The sequence below is a fragment of the Ostrinia nubilalis genome, chromosome 8 (assembly GCF_963855985.1).
Source record: "Ostrinia nubilalis chromosome 8, ilOstNubi1.1, whole genome shotgun sequence".
Classification (NCBI taxonomy): Eukaryota; Metazoa; Arthropoda; class Insecta; order Lepidoptera; family Crambidae; genus Ostrinia; species Ostrinia nubilalis.
The window spans coordinates 10,244,207-10,267,596 of NC_087095.1; the positions used below are offsets into that span (position 1 = coordinate 10,244,207).

The window sequence follows — 23,390 nt, forward strand, 5'->3', positions numbered from 1 at the left end:
TCATTAATTGAATACCTAGGTACCTACGCACTGATACGCACAAGCACATCAACATGGTCTAGGGATATTTCAATTAAACTTAAATAACTTAAAATTCTATTAACTTTTTGTTAAGACACCTACACATTCAAATAAACCTTGTTTAACCCTTAACCACTGACGTACGTACGTGGTACGTCGGTCAAACGGTTTTTCGTTCAAAACTTCATTTTGTGCGGGAATTTTTGCGTGTCCTTTTTGGTAGTTTCCTAGTGGCCAGAGATGCGTGTGCGAAGGGCAAAAAAAATTGGTAGCATGTTCCTAAGTATGAGAACTAGACCACCCGACGTATGTGGTACGTAACGTCAGTGTTAGTGTAACTTTTTTTAAATCGTTTATGTATGGTGGTCTATAGATAAAATTAATCGTTAGCAGTCTAATTTATTTTCTTGGTCGTCTATATGTAAAAAACCTCATTTACGCCCAAAAAAATTGCAAATGACGGAAGAAATTAGCAAAAAATCCAGTGGATGAAATTTTTTATATCGGTTGCGTCTTTCGAGAACAATCATCATGATGGTGAAGGAACTTCAGTTCGTTGCTTTGGATTGACTTCTTCTGAAGATTGTATACCATGTTTTCATATTTCCTAACTAGTTTGAAGCACGGCAAACTGGTAACCAGGTCATCAATCAACGAAAAACTATAGAAAATAGCCTTCCTAAATGAACTGCATTAAAAAGTGGCTTATTTTGTGAATTATTGCTATTGTGATTTTTTCCTGATTAAAACTGTTCTTAATCATAAACATGGCCAAAATAGAGGTTCGTACTGTTATCAAATATTTTTGTGTTGATTTTAAAAAAATGCCTCTCTAACTTTTATTACCTCTGGAGGATTTCACCAATATCATACTATTCTATTAATATTATTATGCTTTTTTTACTATCTCTGTTTAATATAAACATGTGTAAATAATTTAAATTCAAATTTCACCGAAGTTACACTCTATTGATACATAAGGAGGTCTTCAAAGTTACGTACATATGCCGTACGTACGTCAGTGTTAGTGTAACAAAATGACACGTCAGTGGTTAAGGGTTAATAGCCTATCTAATCTGATAATAAACTTTTAGATAAAGTTAAATTTAAAAAAACTTAGAAGAAGAGAAAAAACTCAGACAAAATTTCAATCTTAGCTTTATTTTTGAAACATCAAAACCTAAACAAAACAACTACACTCAACATCAAATAAACCGCACCTTCCGCGACGCGAACAAAGATTTTCTTCTGACACAATCATGGTACCCCAACAATATTGGTGTTATTTGAAAGCCCAATATAAATATCCTTAAAGAAAAATAAATTTCATTTCTAAATAAATGATTAACATATTATTATAACTACCTACCATAAATGTGACTTGAAAATAGACCTCACTTTGGGCTCACCTCTGGGATCAATTAGACCAATTTTTATGGTTATAAAACCAAATAAAGATCTCACGTGTCCTCTTTAACAGATGGATAGCGATTAATCCCAACTGAACAGTTTTATAGTCATAAAAATGGCTATAGCGTAACTACCTATTTTTTGAAGAAGTGACTCTGGATCCTTGTAAAGACACATTTTTGGGGTAAAAACAATGATATTATATAATATCATTCTATAATATTATTGGGTAAAAACCTTTCCTTTAATGAAGTGAAGTTTAGAACTAGGCTTTCAAATGGTACCAACGTTAGTGGGAAGTGGGGATGCATACGTTTGATAAGTGCTTGTCGCGGGAGGTGCGATTTATTTGATGCCGAGTGTATTATTTTTATAAAAAATGTTGAAAACAAGTGACCATTGACAATAGTTCCAGTTTTCGTGTGCAATAGCCCATTTTAATCTTCTTCCTCGATTGCCTATCCTTAGCGCTGGTACCCGAAGTGGCCTACGACATTTTACACTACGCTTCTAGTCCCAAACTAAGCAAAGCTTGTACTTTGGGTGAGTATTATACAACGGATATAAACATACTCAAATACCTACTTTTTTTGTAAATACATACATATTATACATAGTAACACCAAGCCCCATCAATGAAATTAAAATTCATTATTTCAATTTCTGCCCGAGAATCGAACCCGGGACCTCTCGGAATACTTATTAGTCCGTTCCGAACCACTACACCAAACGGCCGAACCAAATAATACTTACCTATAGTAAGCCTTACTACTAATGATGATGTGACTTACTACTAAGTAAGGCAGAGTAGAAAAAAATAGATTTATCATGTTACTAATTTGAAAGGATTTTCAAACGAGCGCTTCGAAGGGTGGCAAAGGTCTGTGTTAGGTCGTCGTGGTTCACCCTTCATTTGTTTGCCTTCCTATCGTCCCTAGACGGTAACGGCCTCGAAATTAGGTAGGTATTTGCTTTTTTCTAATCTAACTCTTAGTGCTCTTAGCTGACTTTATGCCTAAGTAACTAGTCAGTTGTTTTAAACTTTATTAGGTAAGTACCTACTTATGCATCCACAGTCTACACGTTATCCTAACAGATTTTAATTTTGAGAATGACGTAGGGCATTAAGTTCGCTTTCTCTTTCAAAGTTTTAGAACGGCTAAGATAAAAAAATACAGGATAGAAAACAGAAAAATATAATAGGGTAGGTATCAGTATATAATAAACTGCTTGTAACTGATTTATGTTTCTTTATATTTTTGATTGGTCGACTTCGCGGTCATAGAAATCTTTTAAAAAATCTTTATCCATAACAGTTTCATCACAATATTTTAATTTTTTTATCATGTCTCTCCTCACTTCATCTTCGTCATTGGCCAACATTTCTTTAAAAGCCGCTGTTCCGAGCATGTTTGCGAAAAACTTTCTGTTGTTTGTAAACTTTGGTGCTAATCCAACCGTAGTTTTCGATGGGTAGTTGATGAAGTTCTGAATATTATCCGTTAAGAACCTACAAAGCAGACCACATAAAAAAGTAGGAACTCGGTTTTAAGAAAATAATACCTAAGTGAAAAAATTTTCAGCGCGGGAAAATCTACACATTAAATTTGTTTTAATACATTTTGCTTACATTTGATTCGGCATAGCGGTTGAAAAACAGCGATCAAATAATATGTAGAAATTTAATGCCACCGTTTGAGCGTTTGTATGTGCCTCTAAAATTCTGAAAACATATAGTCAATTTAAAATTACCTATTAAAATTAAATTTCATTAAAATACTCAATAGATACCTATTACGAGACATATTTACTTTTTTTGATCAGATTTGCAGATTGAAATAAATAATGACAATATAATTATTAACACATTAAAATACGTCGACCACTTGAACATTTTTTGAGATAATATGACTAATCATTTGCGTAACGTAGTAAAACACCGATAGAAAAATTATAGAGCAGAGAGTATAGGAACAATAACTGCGAATTGACATGTTTTTATAACCCATAAAGGTTATAACAGTCATAAAAACAATTGTATTTCGCCATCGCCATATAATACACTGGCACGTAGAAGGTATTTAACAAATAATTTTTCAGTTGGTAACGTGTTTCGCTCATTGGTCATCCCACCAACCACAGTCTACTAGTAAGGACTTGTGAGGAAGGATTTTAACCAAGATTCTCAGCATATTACCTACATACAAATTTTCTGCAGGATGTATTTGTATTTAAGCTGTGCAGGAATGAAACGTCACGAGAAGTCTTCAGGGTAGATATCAGGGAAGCCGATAAACTCGGAAAATCATTTCTCAAGTGACTTTCAATTTGGATCCCCTCGCGACTGCCACGTCGCTAAATCGAACGATCGTTCCTAAACTTTCTTTTTGAAATCAGTGAAAGATATTCATTCCCTAAATTGAATTCAGTTGCAGTACAAATAAATTGGTTAAACTAAACATTACTTAGGCCGAGTTGCACCATCTAAATGGCAATGCCAGATTTAGTATGGAAGGTGGCGTCTTTTCTTTTTCGCGCGGCCATCGACCAAACTTTGTTTTTTGATTACAAAATAGTGTAATAAACCAAACTTATTATAACATGTATACCTCTCAACTCAGTCTGAACTGAGTTACGAGCTTTAGAAGTTTGATGATTTTACATACTAGATTTGCTTTTTGCGCGCAAGTTTTGTAAGAAATTGCAACAAAATATTGCACTATTTTTTTATTGCGCTGATTCTGCTCCACACTGATGTCTGGAGCCTATAATGGATGGTATTGTTTGTTTACACATACAATGTCACTATTTTGTTGCAATTTCTTACAAAACTTGCGCGCAAAAAGCAAATCTTAAATCTAGTATGTAAAATCATCAAACTTCTAATGCTCGTAACTCAGTTCAGACTGAGTTTAGAGGTATACATGTCATAGTAAGTTTGGTTTATTACACTATTTTGTCATCAAAAAACTAGGTTTGGTCGATGGCCGCACGAAAAAAAAAAAGACGCCAATTTCCGGCATTGTCTTTTGACCGTAACTTTGACGATAACCGGTGCTTTTTGTATGGATTTTGACGAATTTTTGACGTTTGTCAAAGTTAAAGTAAGATGGTGCAACCCAGCCTTAATTTGACCTATCAATGGTAAGTAAGTAGCTGTGATACAAAAACGGCCATCAAAATGTCATCAGTTTATCTAGCAGATAACATAATATGTAAGTGCAATGAAGTGCATAGGTAAAAGATATGAATAACAATCAAAGGACAGGACAATGCTCACGAAGTATGGAAAAAAAACCCAGGCCCGGCGCAAATGAAATGTATCTCAGATTTAATCAGATTTTAAGTATTCATATGTGACAAAATATTCAGTAGCCCCGCATTATCAAAATCTTTTTTTAAATGTCATAAATTGCTATTTGTTTTTTGTAAGGAGCTTTATTGAAGAGTTAAAAAATGTGGCTTTTTTATATTCCTTTCGTTACTCTTATTGTATAAACGACAATACAATGTGCAATTTTAGGGTAAACTTAATAAAAATCAAGGCTAAGAAAATTGAATTATTTTATTATCATACACATTATTGGTTTTCTAAGTCTATGATTACGTCTTCCAGAGTGTATCCGGGATGATCAAAATCATTTTGCACTTTTTTTTTCATCAGTAAAATACATTGTTTTTTATACCCACAAGCCGCGGGGGCAGCGAGTGGGTTATGTGGGGTTCTCCCTGCCAGAAGGGCAGGCCCAACCCAAGTAATAAGTACACTCATAACATGGGCGCGGCTACAAAGTTCTTTTGCCATGAATACAAGAACGACTGAACTGATTTCAATGAAACTTGGTAGGAAGATAGTTTAGAACTTGGATTGACATGTCTAGACATTAAACACCCATTTTAGCCATTTAATGATCTTTTTACAAAAAACATTAATGTGACCCCTGCAGATTTCGAACAGTAATTTCACTCTTTAAAAAAAGTATTTCGAGGATTCCAACTATGCAGTGTTTAATTACTCATTTTAGTAATAAATAGGGATATGTTTCATTTCCGCCGGGCCTGGTTTTTTTTTAGCATTATCCTTTGTTTTGAAACCAGGTAACATGGTTTATTTCTGAAAGGCTGATTTACACGTATTAAGTTAAGTAGGTAACTAAATTTTAACTTTTAAGTGGTTAAATGGCATGTAAACACATGTTGTAAGTTAAAATTCAGTTAACAACTAAATTAGTCTACGCACCTTTACGCGTACCTACTTTAGAATTATGTAGGACCTATTTGAAATTGAGTGGTAACTCTAACCACGTAATTCTTTAATTTTAATTTAAATTCCCAACTTTTAATTTTATTATTGTTGTTAGATCCCTGACTTTTCAAAATTTTTGTAAGTTTGATGTTTGTGGTTACGTAGGCGTTACTCCTACCATTTGACATGGCCAATTAGCAAACAATAGTTCACCAACACCGAAGCCAATCTTAATTAAATCAGCTGAGGTTATTATCGCAGACGAGTGTGGTCTGTCTACATTAATTAGGTACCTTGACCACGTGATCACATGAATAACAATAATGATTACCGCCAGGTTAAGTCGTAGAGGGTTGGGGGTTGGAAGTTGCGGAAATTATCATTTTTCTCGCATTCCGGCGCGACGCGGGAGGTTTGCATTTTGAAATGACGTTTGAAATAAATTTCCGCCACCGACGGCGGCGCCGGGGGCGTTCGATTGGAACATTGGCCCGATAATAATTAATTCCTTCAAACCGCATCCGGTTTTCGAGTTCCTAGCGCTCTACTTATAGATTCCATGTTTGTTTATTTCCGTTTGTGTAACAGTTCGGGCTTGTTGCGAGTTTTATCGTTGGGGACGGCGAATGGAAAGGGTGGATAGGTATTTACTAGTGATGGGTAGTATGTATTTGGTGCTGTTATTTTTTATTTGCTTTTTATAAGCGTCTACAAAGTTGGGTATCATTTTTACAGATGGTACGGTACGGAAAGTATGGGATAAAATAGGTAATTTGAAGACTGAATGAAATACCTATTGGTTTTATATGTCTACTAGCTTTTGCCCGCGGCTTCACCCGCGTGAAATTTAGTTTGTCACAGATCATCATAAATTATGGCCTATATGTTATTCTGGGTTATAAACATTACTGTTAAGTTTCGTCAAAATCCGTTCAGTAGTTTTTGCGTAAAAGAGTAACAAACATCCAGACATCCAAACTTTCGCATTTATAATATTGTAGGATTATTCTTAATCTTATTTCACGATTGTCCAAAGGCACCCCTCTGAATCAGCCATGTTAGGCTAGGGCAAGTATTGGACTCATAATTTAGTCGTAATGTTGAGGGTTAAAACTAGGGTCAATATAATGTTGTGTACAGGGGCCTACGGACGGATGAATGATTTACGACCAGTTGGATTCGGCTCCCATATTGTAGCGCAGCTCGGGTGACTGTCGAGATTTTGATTAAAATAATACACATGTATTTTAATCATTCTACGAACGGAATTATGCGCTTGAAACATGTAAAAAATATTTTTTTACGGTGTCATTTTTCTTGACCAAATTTCATTCTTCTTCTGTGCTGTGGAGACATAAATGATAATAAAGAAAATTTGTTATAGGCAGATATCTACAAGAGGTATTTGTTCAATACTAATTAGCGGTGATCGCAGCCAGCTGTCAATCGCAGCCGGCACGTGCTACCGACGCCGAGCAATTAGTCGCGTCAGTCCTCGAACAATGATTTCACAAAATACTAAGGCCACGTATGTATGTGTTGCTAATGATACTGAAGTCCATACAACCTTGCTCATGAATGCGATTGTCATTTAGTACCTATCGAAGCTATCACACGAGTTCGCATCCACTATGAGATTTGTTTTAATAGAGCTGTAAGAAACAGAAAAGGAAGGCCCTTTCTTCTTTCCTTCTACCTCATTTTGGTTTTTATATACCTCTGTTATGTTAAGTGCCTACATAATCGTTGGGAGTTGTAACAACGTGGTAGACACCAGGTATTTTACGAGTCACCGTAGAAGTTTGTCATCATGGCTAACTATCCTTCTATCATGGTAATACGGGCGGGAAAAAATGGGTCAGCCCAGACCTTTTTTACCTAGCTATATATGCGTTATTACATCACTGCTGGGTTGAAGATTTCCAAATCTATCTGCCCATCTTATTCACATAACGAAATACTTAGATGACCTATTCAGAGAAATAATTTCGGTAGGTACTTACACGAAACCGTTTATGTACGAGATCACGGATCGAAAATGTCTCTGTCTGTAGTTTATCCATCATGAAAATGTGTTTAGGAGTAGGTATTATGTAGTTCAGCTGTGTGTTAATACATATGAGTACTCTGATAGTAAAACGGGTCCGGCCGTGTCGCTGTGTAGAGACTCTTGAATTGAACACTGTTAAAAATATAGTTACAATAAGTATCTGTAAGTTTTTTTGTTCTCCTGATAATTGGAGATTCTGCCTCTCATTGCTATACAGAAACAGAGCTGGCTGTCAAGAGCACCGGCCCCGGGCCGCAGGCTCTATTACTCCGGACCTTTTTCTGCTCACCCATTTTTGTCTTCTTACGAAATAATTCCAACGTCCTATTCGCTAAGATGTCGAACAAAACTTTAATTAGATATTTATTAAAACGATCTTTGTGGAAAGTTAGTTAAACCTACGCCTGACTTGTTAACTGGACAATATCGGTAGAATCTCAAGTAGAATAGATCTCGTACTTGTACTTAAGTACATAACTATATGAATTTCTTGCGAAATGTAGGTATTTGAGGAATAATAATTGTCTACAAGTAGGCACCTAGTAGTAGTATAGACTAAAGCCGTAATATGATATGACTCTCAAAACTATTGATTGAAACTCAATTTCAAGCTTGTGATTGGTAGAATTTCAATAGGTACCTAGACCAATTAATTTCATGCTTGAATCTATTCTAGATGTAGTGTAAATTGGTACTTGATCTCATTCCAAGAAAAGATCACTTATTCTTTGATTTAAAAAAGCGAGAATAATGAGTTTGTCTTGTTGTGGAAATATTCATTATGTTGAACGAGGTAGGTGTGTAGTATTATCTCAAGAAACTACACTCGACAGCAAATAAATCGCACCACCCGCGACAAGCACTTTCAAACGTATGCATCCCCACTTCACACCAATATTGGTACCATTCAAAAGCCTAGTTCTAAACTTCATTTCATTATAGGAAAGGTTTTTCTCCCAAAAATGTTTCTTTAGAAGGATCCAGAGTCACTTCTTCAAAAAATAGATAGTTACGCTTGAGCCAACTTTTATGGCTATAAAACTGTTAAGTTGGGATTAATCGCTATCCATCTGTTAAAAGGACATGTGTGATCATTATTTGGTTTTATAACCATAAAATTTGGTCTAATTGATCCCAGAGGTGAGCCCAAAGTGAGGTCTTTTTTCAAGTCACATTTATGGTATATGTTAATCATTTATTAAGAAATTAAAGGGTTTTTCTTTAAGGATATTTATTGGGCTTTCAAATAACACCAATATTGTTGGGGCACCATTATTGTGTCAAAAGAAAATCTTTAAAGTTCGCGTCGCGGGTGGTGCGATTTATTTGCTGTCGAGTGTATAATGGTCCAAATGATAGAGAATGTCCCAGTTCCCGTCATTGCAATGTTTGAAATTTGGCCTATCTGAAATATTATTGATTTACTAACAAATATTAGGTGGAATACCTACGATTGGTATTTTAGACCTTATTATGGGGTAGGGGTCCGGAAATGGAATGCACGAGGGTCAACGTTAGTCAACTGCTCTATATTGAATTCTCCTCTTTGATCAAAGTATAACAAAAGAATAAATATATCTCGGAATAACAAAAAATGGCCTTTTCGATTATTTTACGAGCAGTCTGAAATAATGGGCTTTTGAGTTGTAATAGCTGAAAAACCATTGTTTTGTAGTGAGAAATCATATAAGAGGCGAAGAAGACACACAAAATGTAGAGGCATTATTACATTATCTCAGGTTCTTATTTTCAAAATAGAATAGACCTTTGAAGTCTCTAATAAAAGCTGATTGATGTTACTTGAAAGGCATTATCTAATTTTATATTTGGAGTAACCACAAGTATAACCATACAGGCCTGTATAATACGATTGAAATCGATGTGACTCAGGCAATCGTTCCCATATGTATCCTGCCAAACATATTTGAAAAAGTAATCTATGGACGCATTGAACAATCCTGTGGTGTTATTCCATGCATTGTTTGACCCCCTACGCTATGGGCCACATGGGACTGAAAAGTCATAATAAATTAAATTCCACCTTTCTATTTTAGGGATACAATTTGGGTGAACAATAAACACCTACGTTAATGGGTATACCTACATAATTCGTGTAAAATTACTTCCATGGCCTACTTAAAAATATCTTTAGCTGACATTGTAGAACACCTATTTTTAGAACGGTAAAATTTTATTATTTGTTAATCCTTTTTTCTTTAAGTTTTTATTAAACCTTGTGATAGTTTCCCGTTATTACGGCTTCCGAGAAATTAAACCCGTAAACGAGGCTCTTTTTTAACGTTATTTACTTGTTTCTAAACTAAAGATCGCGCTGGATGCTGGAATGTCTTCCCGCTTCAAATTTTCTTGGGCAATTTATTTCTGCTTCTCGCTCCCTCCACAATTAAATTTAAAGTGAACCATGGGAGACTCCGGAGTAATGTTGTTTTGATTTAAGGGAATTAATTAATATTAACTTCTCTCAGTATATACTCACTTCAATGGAAGGACATAATGACTTAATGATCTACGCCTGTAATGTTCTATCTTTGCTGAAAATGAAAAAGTACTAACGAGATTGAATAAATCATGATTAGGAATATAATGTTTATACATATACCTATATAAAATAAAATAGTATGTATAATATTCTCCAGTACTTCTATATACATATATTTGCATGCATTCCCTACCTATAATCCACTATACCACCTTACATACTTTCTTATTATTCTTACAAAGAAAGTGGATATGAAGTTGTTCGACCTCTGTAAGCGTAGATGAGTTTCAAGACGGAAACTTTATGAAGAAAAAGGTCTGTTTATTAGCTTTGAAAGTACCCGACTCAGCAAAATTACATAGCATTTGTTAGGTAAGCACATAAAATTGTTGTTTATGGTATAACCATTTTATTTATGAAATCAGGCTTAATTGAGTCACGCGTTGATCGTAGAGCCGGTTCGAATTAGCTAAACATAGGGTTGCATGGCTGAAATATTTATAGGGCCTGCCAATTACGAATTCGCACGACAGCTGCGCTCTAATGGAGTATTTTGTAGTCGCTCTAGCTTCAAATGAACGGGCCAAGTCGCAGATGTGCCGCTATGTCGCCGACGATCTTACGATTACTTACCTCAAGACATAAGAAAAGCTAAATCATGCTTTTCTTATCTATTATTTTTTTAGCATGCAACTCATCCTTATCATAAACACTACTAGAAACTTATAATTAGTTAGGTACAAAATACCTATTGATAAAAAAGTTACTTAATTTATATTTCCACAACTCTACCAAAATTGGTCGTAAATGTTAGAGGGACACATAGTGCATGGAATCACAACACCTTAAATAATGTTTGTTCTTATCATTTCAGTATATTTATGGAACAAATATTTAATTAATAATTAGAAATATTTTATAATATTAAGATAAGTTGTAAATAATTTTACTGTCGCTTGCTCCGCTGCGGCTCTTCGCTTGTGCCTACCCTCCGAATGACGAAATCGCAGCCTCTAGTCGTCGCCTTCAAATGCTTTCTTGCATATAATTTTAATTTGGCCTGAATATAATTTATTTGTAAATAAGATAATTTTGATTGAATTTTCGAACGATTTAAAGGTCCATTTATTTACCTAGGCATAACAAAAGAAGTTATTATAATATACATGTAGTTATTAGTTTGTAAAGATTTGAACCATCAATAGGTTCTTCAGGACAAGCGTTGTTGTTATCACTTTATGCCCTCAGTTTTCATAGATCTTATCAAATGTTTCAAACACTTTTGAATAACAAATATATACCGACACTTTTAAGGATGCATTTGTTATGTACTTTGTTTGATTTGTTTTGCTTGATATTAAAATTGATTATAAATTATTTAAAAAAATGATGAGAAATTGGCGACCCGTTTTTAGAAATGAAAATGCCTTACGAACAAGTTGTAACTTTTCCAAAATATTCCTAAAGTTGCGCGCTGTCGGTTGGTTGATAAATGTTTTGCAGAAATGTCGGAGACTGACATTTTATTTTATTTGTGTCAGCGGTAGGAGCTCGGCTCCTGAAACCGGTGAACTGTTTAAATGAACACGAATCAGAGCGCGGATGCACGGGCGGCTGACCGCTCCGCGCTCCGCCCTGTGGGTACCCTTTCAAGATGCGCTGCGTTCTCTTGCCTCTACAAACGAATTTACGTGGGTTGCAGACTGTAGAGTCCGCACTACGAAAGGTGACTGAAGCTTGTTTGTGACTCTACATAAATGTTTCGATGTTTAGTCTAGCTGAAAGATTTTGTGCTGCGGTTGGATTGGTACGTTAGAACGTAGACTACTTGCAAGGTTTAATACGTAATTTTTTTTTGTTTATGTGATAACTTACCACTGAATTTGAAAAATATTTAAAATAAATTAATTGATTGAAGTGAATTTGATACACCTAATCGTGGTGGTTCTGTTTGCCTGACACGTAAAGTTTACCCAGGGAATCGTGCTCCGTCACATCGCCGTCGCGCCAGCTTACTCGTAAGCAATGAATTTGCGTTTGTTTACTCAACTAAGAGCACATACGAGTACATGTGGTTTGATCCCTGCGTACTGCGTTGCTATATCTGTAAATATAATTCTATAATATGTGTGACAAAAGAAAGCGAATTCGTAGATCTAGTTTTAAACGGTTTTTTCTTACCTTTAATCCATAAAGTATCTGAAAAACTGAATACTATTAAAGTGATGACAACGTGGGATTCTTTTTTTTATACAAAATATTTCCTCAAAAGTAAAATTGCTTGAAACAAATGAACTAAAGACTAAACTAAAAGCGAGATAATTTGTTTCCAATGAACTGTAAAGTGCAATGGATCGTAAATTTTGGTGATGTTTTAGGGGTCCGAATAATGTGAAAGGGTTTATAGTGAGGATTTATCTTATCTTTAGAATTCAACAAAACAACAGGTTGATCGAATTGCTTTACCCCGATATTAAATTGCTTTGTTACAAAGTGCCTACTTTACTTTTCATGTTTATTGTTTGCTTGATCTGATAAAATAAATTAAAATACATATAATTATGTATCTAGTATCTATGTAATAAGGTAATAAGGTATACAAATCATAGCAATTTTATGTGTAGATATCGATGTCGAAATCACTATAAAAGTAGATATTTTCACCGTATTTTTTTATCTTGACTATTAAACCAATAACATGATTTTGGTTATTAAAATAACTGACTTATAATGTCAGTTTTGGCCTTATTACTTTCTGTACATACAACAGCATATAAGACTCTACATTTTTGCTCCAAAGTAGCATCTACCTACATAGCTTCGTACGTACAACGAAAATGAGCCTTACTTCTGAAGATTTTTGAGAATTCGTCCCATAAGGGACCTAAGTGAGGATGAAAGTATGAATGGAAGTTCGTCATTTTTGTGGATAAAACTGGATATTACCGATGGGAAATGTAGCTCCCGTAATATTGTATTTTTCCTTACCACCCACGTTTTATTATGAGTCTGTGAACCACTCAAAAGTAGTTTTTAATATTTTTAAAGTAAACTACATTAATCATTTGTAATCTACACCATTTGTTTTATTACTGGTGTAGGAGTTTTAAGTTAGGTTCCTTTACTTTACTTTTTCAATAAAATGCTTGGTCTTTTATGCAAACTCAGTCAGCTATTCAAATGGCACGGTTAGAGCGATAGTAGGTATCAGTTCTCGCACCATTAGTTTTCAGCCATGAGTTTGGTGTAATTCGTAAAATATGTTTCAAAGATATGGCTTGGTTTGCTTAAAGTAAGTTCAGTGAAGTAAAGTTTATTGGCAATTCAGGCTTTATTTATTATGCAGGGTCGTAAATGTGATAATTTTGAAATAACGCAAGTTTGTACGAATGCAAAATATTTTATAACAATACATTTAATCCACTGTGCATGTGAACATCAGAATTTGTTATTTAGACATTTCAAAATATTTGCACAACAAAGTAATAAATTGACGTTTTTAATAAAATTGACCGCGTGTGATTTTATGAGTTCGAATATATCAGGGATTTTCGTAGTAACTTCGGCCAAAAAACTAATCTCCGTCCGGATACTTAAGTAGAAATATTACTTACCGACAGGAAGCTGAGCAATATTTCTTGTATCGTGCGTGATTCTCTAATCCGCAACTTTACGGATCGGGCAAGGTACGTTGCGTGATACGTAACGTTCGTTTTTCTATCGGATTTCAGTTCAATCTAATCTCATAAAGGGCGGGGGCATCCGCTTCGAGACACAATATTTCACTTTTTATGATGTAGGTGGCATCCCGAGCGCCGTAAAAAATATAAAGAGAAAGAAAGTGCTGCGGCGTTTTTACGACGCCTTTAATAGTGTCGCAGCGCTAGTTGGGAGGCTTTTTATAATGAAAAGTGTGACACATATAGTTTTCCCTCCTGTAATGGCCGTGCTATTTTTAAGTTACAATTTCAATGTTCAAGGATGTCTCGTTATGATTACGTGTTAAAAGTTTGTTTTTGGTGAGACGTTTTTACGGACATAGTAAAAAAATAGTTTTCATTAGATATTAGACAGTTAGCAACGTAAGGCTATGTGGTTTAAGATTTCAGTAGGCGCTTCAGCGTGAAGCTTGACGTAATGGCTGCCGATGTAGATGCTCTATGGAGATTCGTGTGAGTAAGCACTTGGCCTACATCCTACATCACTGCTGTTTCAGCGCACAACACAACGCAGGCATGATTTACAAAGCGACCAACGTGCATTTGTCCGTGCCAAACCGGCGTCCCGTCGGACTTTAACCTCTATGTCAAGGAAATCCTCGTCTTAAATTTGAAGATATGCCACGAAATTATTTCGGCATATTTTTAGTTAGAGGCGCACAGTCCGTTGGGCAATAAGTCACGACTGTCAATACAACGACAGAATATAAAACATTAGTTCCCCCGGGGCGAGCTCTCATATTTCAAGGAGGCGTGTGCGTGCATTTTGAATCACACCACTGTGATTGATTAAAGTGTCGACCTTCACCAGATCTCGATCCCGGACACCGCCTCGAGAGCTTGTCTAATGAAAACTGAGACCGACCAATAAACAAGATTTTGATAAATTACTCATCCATTGCTCTGCGAACATTAATACTGATTAGATTTGTTTACGAATTCATCAAAATATGTCTGTCACTGATTATGCTTTTATTTATTAACTAAATATTATTTTTAATTAATGCCATGTCCTAAAAATCTTTTTTTGTGTTACAAAACTGACTAAAAAGATTAATTGTCGAATTTGTAATCCATTTTCAACAACGTCTGCAAAATAAGCTTGGAACAATACAAAGAAACGCAAAAAGGGTTTGTTATTAAACCGCCTGTTGAATTAATAGAAACGTAATACAAATATACAGAGGGTAAAACGGACTCAGTTTGCGCAATTAAGACAGCGATTGCGTGTTATCGTTTGCGGAATAAAAACTGCGGCTGTTGTTACAGAGAGGAGAGGCAGCCGCAGCGAGGTTAATGAGAATGGGCGTCATTTCGAATCGCGCCTCATGGGCCGAGGTGGAGCGGGCAATAAAGTTTTACGCCACGACCCTTATTACGGTTCCCACGGCGCGCCCGCCGCCGGACAGCGCGATTAACAATGCGTAAACTGATTTACTCGCTAGATTTGTGGCGCATCGTACTACACTTATACAGGATTACGTTACGTTTGACGACTAATTACGTCTAATGCCCGGGCCCAGATTACAATTTCTAGCTCTACTTTTTGCCAACATAATTCCATTACCCAACTTGGGATAATTAGATGTTGCCCTGACACTTTGCCTACGTTTATCCGTAATATTCTTCTGGAGTGTTTAAATTAAAATAAATTAAAGGCTACTGTCAGTCAGGTACTCTTTCACATCTTGTTATAATAGGCAGTTATTATAAATTGTTTAGTATTTCGGCTAAATTTGGGTAACACGTAATTCGTACACTACGCATCCATTAAACTTTTTGAAATCCTAGTGATAAAACAAGTTAGTTGCAAAAAAAAATAATAGCCAATGTTTGCGCTGATTGATTCCAATATTTCACCTTCAAAATATATTGCCTCCAATTCGTGGATGCATGGAGCAACATCGCACCTGCTATGAAGCGCCGAAATATTTGACGTGCGTGTAATGTTAGACTCGTAGCGTGTTCACCAATGGCCTTTGTTCTTAATGCCAAAAGTATTCGGAGTAGGTACTGGGAATCCGAACATGTTTAAATGGAAATGTTTAATTTAAATTCGAATATTTATTTGAATGTGATAAAATTTAATACCTCATGTTTCGCTAATACAGGATGTAGCACAGGTTGGTAAAAACGAAATACATAAGTTAATCGGAATATTTTGAGTTAGCTGTTCTATCTAGCATACCATTCGGTTGAGATAAGCCCTTTGAATATTTTTTTTAATACTGTAAACAGATCTCTGCCTCGAACTCGATATAATTAGTATTTTTTCCAGGAAATGAAACATTTTTGCCACGCTAAACTGGCATTGCTGAGTTTTGTATTTAAGAGTAGGTATTACTTCTGTTTTCACCTTTCATAAAACGTAGATACCTACTAACTTGTAGTATATCTTAACTTTATCAGTGATTCCAGTGCGTATAATGTACCTATCATTATTGTTTTTAACTAAGATGTAATAAATACTTCAAATACCTATACCAATTTAAAAACATTAAAAACCATGAAGGCAGTACCTACTGACTTGTGCCATAATATGCCCAAAGCAGAAGAGAGGTGTTGGGAAGGTAAAACAAAAGCAACGATGAAATAAGAGTTTAGTGTTTCGCTACGGTACACGGTAATGAGTAGTGCGGCTACGAGGCTACGAGTTTACCGTAGCAAAGAGCCTACTACGCTGTTTCATTTCTTAAGGCCAGGTAACAGAGAAAATGGCGAAAATGAGGTTTTCATTTTTCATTTTTGAGGTACTAAACAGTAAAATAAAAGGCTAAGATTTTTTTTGGGCATAGTTGAGGATATTTTCTAGGGCTATTAACGGATGGAAACACGATTTGATGAAGTTGACTCGATAGAATAAATTCCCAAAGTTACCTCTATTCGTTTTCTAATTATGGTTTTATTTTTAAAATAAGCGATTTGAGATTCTGAATCTTTTACTAAACTAAAGTTCAGAAATAACTTGAGGGCTTTTAACGGATGAAATTTTTATTTTGCGTCTTATTTAGTTACTATGTTAAAAAATGTGGAAAAAATCGCCCATGACGGCTTGGACAATCTCAATCAGTCGCGCGGTGGCGCTTACGGAGGACGGACGCGTGCCAGTTTTTTGGCCGTGACAGTTCTCGATTTGTCAATATTTTTGACAATGATGACTTTGATGAGTCACAGTATAATAATATCAGTGTTACTGGAGAAAGCTAAAATTTTTGATAATTAAGAATTCTGAATTTTGTCTACCTATTGAAATTTAAATCGTTGGCATCCTTTTAAGCTAAGACTCTACTCATGATACATTCCTCAAATATGAGACAAAACCAATGAGTTAAAATTACATTTTAATAGTACCTATATACAATCGTCTTCACTCTTTAGAAGAGCACACTGACACAAATAAATAATAAAAAATTAGGTCAGTGGGTCAAATATAGGGGCAGCTGCACGTCACTGAAAGACGATTCTGTTTACTCGGCATCTGGGCTGGAGAACATGAATCCTTGCTTACAGATGCAGATGTAAATAGAGTTATAATTGGACAAATTTTACATGAAATGTTTAACAGAACTCAGTTAAAAGACACATACATGGAATACCAATAAGGTTGCGGAGGGAAAGCTACCTATTATAAACTAGCGGCCGCCCGCGACTTCGTTCGCGTGGACCTCGTTTTACCCCCGTTAGATATGATGTTTTACCTCATTTTACCCATGTTGATAGATGGCGTTTCACGGTTTCCCCCGAATGAATATTTACGAACGTCATACCGTAGTTTGTCCAGTGCTGTAGATTTTAACCAATGACGATAGATGACGCTTTTAGACACGTCTTATTTATTTATTGAAATTTATTTGCCACATATCGTCATAATGTTAATCTGGGTTATAAACAATAATACTGTAAAGTTTCAACAAAATCCGTTCAGTAGTTTTTGCGTGAAAGAGTAACAAACATCCAGACATCATGACATCCAGACATCCAAACTTTCGCCTTTATAATATTAGTAGGATATTTCACAATCCAAACTAATATTTACTATTTAGCATTTACTTACAGTAAATATTAGTTTGGATCGTGAAATATTTAAAATAAAAAAAAGAATAAAACAATATAGGGTTTCAAATTACCTATCTATAATCTAATATTATAAAGAGGTAAAGTTTGTGTGTTTGTATATTTGTTAAATTGTAAGGGGTAATCTCGGGATCTACTGAACTGATTTTAAAAAATCTTTCACCAATAGAAAGCCACATTATATCTGAGTGTAATAGGTTATATAAAAACCAAAAAATTCCACGAGGGCGAAGCGGCGGGCGGAAAGCTAGTTTATTTATAATTATGTAAGAGCATAATTATTAAAGTCGAAGTCAAACATTCTTTATTTGTGTGGACCTATATTAACGAGAGATTACAAGAGATTACAAGGCGTCAAATATTTCAAGAAAAAAATTAAAAACTATTATAAAGCTAAATTTTGCTCTCATGGAGCCTTTACCTACTCTGACAAATTAAGACTTAGAGAAGAAACTAATAATAAAACTATTTAACTGTCCTGCAATGAAAAGCTTGATCGGGTACAACACCTCAAGTTATTTCAGAACTTGATTTCATTAAAAGACTCCGAATATCAAATCGCTTAGGTATCTAAAGTCAAACGATTCTGAAATGTCAAGTGGCATAAAGTTGGGACTAATGAATAACCCATTAAGATAGTAGCGCCCTCCTGTCAATGACATACCTGGAACGATAGAGTTTTGAACAACTAATAAAAATGCTTTGTCCTAAATGACTGACGGATATCGTAGAGACCTGAAAGTTGGAAGGTGTGTTTTTTTTATGACGTAGGCATCTCATAAGAAAAGATTTTCCGAAATGGGGTCATGAAATGAAGGGGGTGAAAAAAGGGGGCAAAGTTTGTATGGGACAAAGTGATTCCTTGGTTCAATCTACTTGAAATTTAGTTTAACAATACCTTAATATAATTCATGAAAGACCTGTGGAACGGGTAGAAAGTAATTTTGGCAGTCATTTTCTTCGAAGTTGATATCAATACTACTTAGTGCCTTTGATTTAATTACTTTTTATTTTTACAAGTGTTTGAAAAATCCATTTCAGATTGTGTTCAATGTCAAGTGAAATCTCAAATTGAAATGTCTCAATCTCAATGAGGAGACTCTGTATTTATTCCTAGAATTCCCCAAACACCGTCAAATTACCCTTTCGAATTGTGAGTGTGACGCTTGAAGGGAAGGAAGTCAACCTAACTTAACCAACTGCGTATTTCTATACTGTGTAGCTGGAAATTGTGGCGGGAGCTCTTTGACGCGCTGTTTTCGGCGAAGAATTGCGCGCGCAGATTTTGACAGCGCGAAATACCTACTTTAGAAGAAATACCAAGCCTTAAGGCTTGGTATTTCTGCTAAAGTAGGTATTTCGCGCTGTCAAAATCTGCGCGCGCAATACTTCGCCGAAGACAGCGCGCCAAAGAGCTCTCGCGGCTACACAGTATAGAAAACGCAGTTGGTTAGGTTAGGTTGACTTCCTTCCGTTCAAGCGTCACACTCACAGCACTTTCTAATACAAATCATATCCAAGTGATACAAATTAAAACAACTTTCAAAATTTTTGGGAATATATTTTAGAATCGAATAAATATAGAATATAACTGCCAAAGTAAACACCCGACCTTCCGGAAGTTCCGCGCCGGCTAAAAGAATTTCAAGATTACGTCACTCGACCTATCGGTAGATCCTCGGGAGCTTGAGCGATTGGAAAAACATTTTATGATCAGTTACTCGTAGTAGCGATTATTTAGAGCTTGGATAATAAATTATAGTTGTTGCAATTCACGAAACTTTGCATGAGGTTAATTACATTAATCAGTACACGCATCAATTTTGTTCAGTCTTTTTGTTTATTAATAAATAAAAATATCATACTAAAATTGCATACATATTTGTTTGTGGTCTGGGTGTTTTCTTTCCATAATTTATGTATAACGTATGTACGGGGCTCTGTATCGAAAATCACTATGAGCAATGAGCATCACACACGGATACCTGGAGTGCATTACCGCAGCAAAATTTTTATAAATGTTGTGCTTTAGAGAGTCGAGAGTATAGCAGATAATAATTAGTCCATCGTGAGCAGAAATTTGTCCACTAATAGCAAAATTCGTTCAAATTATAGTTTTAAAGTTATTAGGAAAAAACAGATTTTGCTGGGGTAACGTTTCAAACATTATCCTGGCAAATTTTTTTTTTGAAAGTCGTTTATCCCGGAACCAAATACATGGATAGATAGCTCTTGTTGCGTAGTAATTTGTCCACGAATAGCAAAATTTTTTCGTGTTCCGGTTCTCAAGTTATTTAGAATTTTGCTGGGGTAATGTTTTGTGATGCCCCAGATCTCGTAAATTGCTCAACGCAGAAGTTTTAAAAAAATACCAATGATAGACCTTGATATGTCCAAATTAGTTCAAACATTAATCATTGATTTGAATGATAAACACCAGTGTAATTAAAAGATTTCGAAAATCAGATAAAACGGATTTGTGAGTAAACCAGTACTCTTACAATCGAATAAAAAGATGTAGCATGTACCCCTGGTACACCTTTATAACCACAGTAAATATAAATGATGTGGCTTTGCGCAAAGGAGAGATTTCAAGAAATCGAATTTATTTTAACAGTCTTACTTTCGTGGCCGAATACGCGATTCCCTTATAACAAGGGAACATGGCATACAATGGACATATTAAAATGTTCCTTGAATAAGCTATCCTGTTAATTTCAGCTTCATATTACGACTTATAAAAAAGTTATCGAACTGTTAATTCTTCTATAAGCCGACCAAATTATAAAGGTTACAAAAAAGCGACCGTTCCATACATTAGGCTTGCCATCTTAAATGAACGGTATAATATCGAGGTTTCGTCAGTACAGTTGCGAACAAAGGTGTTTGTGTAGTGTAGTTGAGTTGAGAGGTCAGATTATTGAAATAATAAAACGAACATTAAAATTTTATTTTTTAAATACATTTTAAAAATAATTTACATTACAGATAACAATGAGAGGATGACATTGCAAGGTGGTGCCAGTCCAGTCTTAAATCCGTTCATATATGCTGCATCTGGCATGTTTTTGGCTAAAAGATTCTTCTATCTTACGGCTTAGACCTTTAGCTACAGACCTTAGACAGTATTTTTGTGAAAATTCTTACGCATGGTGGAGGAAGGGACGCTCTAGACACTCAAGTCTACAAGGAGTCACATCAACTCCAGTTTTAAATCCGTTGACATCTGCTGCATCTGCCATCTTTTCGGTTAGAAGATTCTTCCATCTTGCAGCGTAGACCTTTAGCTACAGACCTTAGACAGTATTTTTATGAAAATTCTTACGCATGGTGGAGGAAGGGACGCTCTAGACACTCAAGTCTACAAGGAGTCACATGAACTCCAGTTTTAAATCCGTTGACATTTGCTGCATCTGCCATCATTTTGGCTAGAAGATCTTCTATCTTGCAGCTTAGACCTTTAGCTACAGACCTTAGACAGTATTTTTGAAACATTCTTACGCATGGTGGAGGAAGGGACGCTCTAGAGACTCAATTCTACAAGGAGTCATATGAACTCCAGTTTTAAATCCGTTGACATCTGTTGCATCTGCCATCTTTTTGGCTAGAAGATTCTTCTATCTTACAGCTTAGACCTTTAGCTACAGACCTTAGACAGTATTTTTTATTATTTATTTGTGTCAGTGTGCTCTTCTAAAGAGTGTAAGACGATTGTATGTAGGTAATATGAAAATGTAATTTTAACTCATTGGTTTTGTCTCATATTTGAGGAATTTACTATGTATCATGAGTAGAGTCTTCGTTTAAAAGGATGCGAACGATTTAAATTTCAATAGGTAGACAAAATTGATAATTCTTAATTATCAAAAATTTAAGCTTTCTCCAGTAACACTGATATTATTATACTGTGACTCATCAAAGTCATCATTGTCAAAAATATTGACAAATCGCGAACTGTCACGGCCAAAAAACTGACACGCGTCCGTCCTCCGTAAGCGCCACCGCGCGACTGATTGAGATTGTCCAAGCCGTTATGGACGATTTTTTCCACATTTTTTAACATAGTAACTAAATAAGACGCAATATAAAAAATTCATCCGTTAAAAGCCCTCAAGTTATTTCTGAACTTTAGTTTAGTAAAAGATTTGGAATCTCAAATCGCTTATTTTAAAAATAAAACCATAAATAGAAAACGAATAGAGGTAACTTTGGGAATTTATTCTATCGAGTCAACTTCATCAAATCGTGTTTCTATCCGTTAATAGCCCTAGAAAATATCCTCAACTATGCCCAATAAAAATCTTAGCCTTTAATTTTACTGTTTAGTACCTCAAAAATGAAAAATGAAAACCTCATTTTCGCCATTTTCTCTGCTACCCGGCCTTAACTAGTAGTAATTTGGGGAGTGACGATGAAATTGGTGCAATTTCGTAAATTACCTGGACCTAGGTAACAATGTAGGGTTCCGTAGCTGCCAAGGGGACCGGTTCATTAGGTCTGCGAGCCAGGAGCACGGACACGGCCGCGTCAGCAACTCGCCCTCGTTACCCTAATGACAGCGATTTTGTTCCGGGGAAGGTGCACTTTTAGTTCCCGGAACAGTTTACTGTTACCGGTCGCTAATGGCGCAATGCTTCGGCTTGCTTCACGTCTATTTTGTTACTTAATCACTACCGTCTAACTAAGACAAGCGTTTTACTGGACTGTTGAAAGTATTGTTGTTTGTTTGCAAACTTTTTCGTAAAGAGAACTGTTTCGAAAGCAGGTCAGGAGTAAAAGTGTTTTGAAGTGCACAACGCATTAAAGAATCTCAGTTTTCGTAGTTTTTATCCTGACACATTTATATTATTCTCTTAGGTTTAATTTGTCATCATTATTTCGCAAAGTAAATGAGGCTTATCTCTATTATGGGCCATTGAGAATTATGAGAATAGTATATCAATAAAAATAAATCAAATGCAAGTTGGATTCGCGCACTAAGGGGTCCGCCGTACCCTCACATCTTCTTACTATATTTCAATTTTCCTATTTCTTTTTTTTTCCTTTTAATAATGATATTAATTAATTTCAACATGATTCCTTGCATTCACACTACTATGCATTTGTGAGAAATTGATTTTTTGCTAACAGAAAAAATAACTAATTGAATGAACGACTAATCGATTGATACATACTTAGATGGACAATGAAGGGATCCCGTTTCTTTTTTTTTTAATTTTGAGGCATACTGTTTTAATATATTTAATATAAGCAAAATTCTGACGGCAACTGTACAAAGCTTTTGAATTTCTTTGATTCGATCGAATCATTATTTCCAGGTATTCGTTTTCTTGTTAGTACCCACTGATGTAAAGGATTTTCCTTTTTTAT

At 35.4% G+C, this 23,390-nt stretch overlaps 1 protein-coding gene and 1 long non-coding RNA gene across 2 annotated transcripts in view; both read right to left on the bottom strand.

Moving 5' to 3' along the window:
- Positions 1–23,390, bottom strand: part of LOC135073961 (large ribosomal subunit protein eL24) — a 138,718-nt gene that overhangs the window by 26,006 nt on the left and 89,322 nt on the right. The gene's annotated exons all lie outside the window — the stretch shown is intronic.
- Positions 2,662–3,397, bottom strand: LOC135074198 (uncharacterized). Its single transcript, XR_010257771.1, has 3 exons — positions 3,243–3,397; positions 3,062–3,154; positions 2,662–2,941 (listed from the first exon to the last, which is right to left on the bottom strand). It is a non-coding gene; the product is annotated as an uncharacterized LOC135074198 (long non-coding RNA).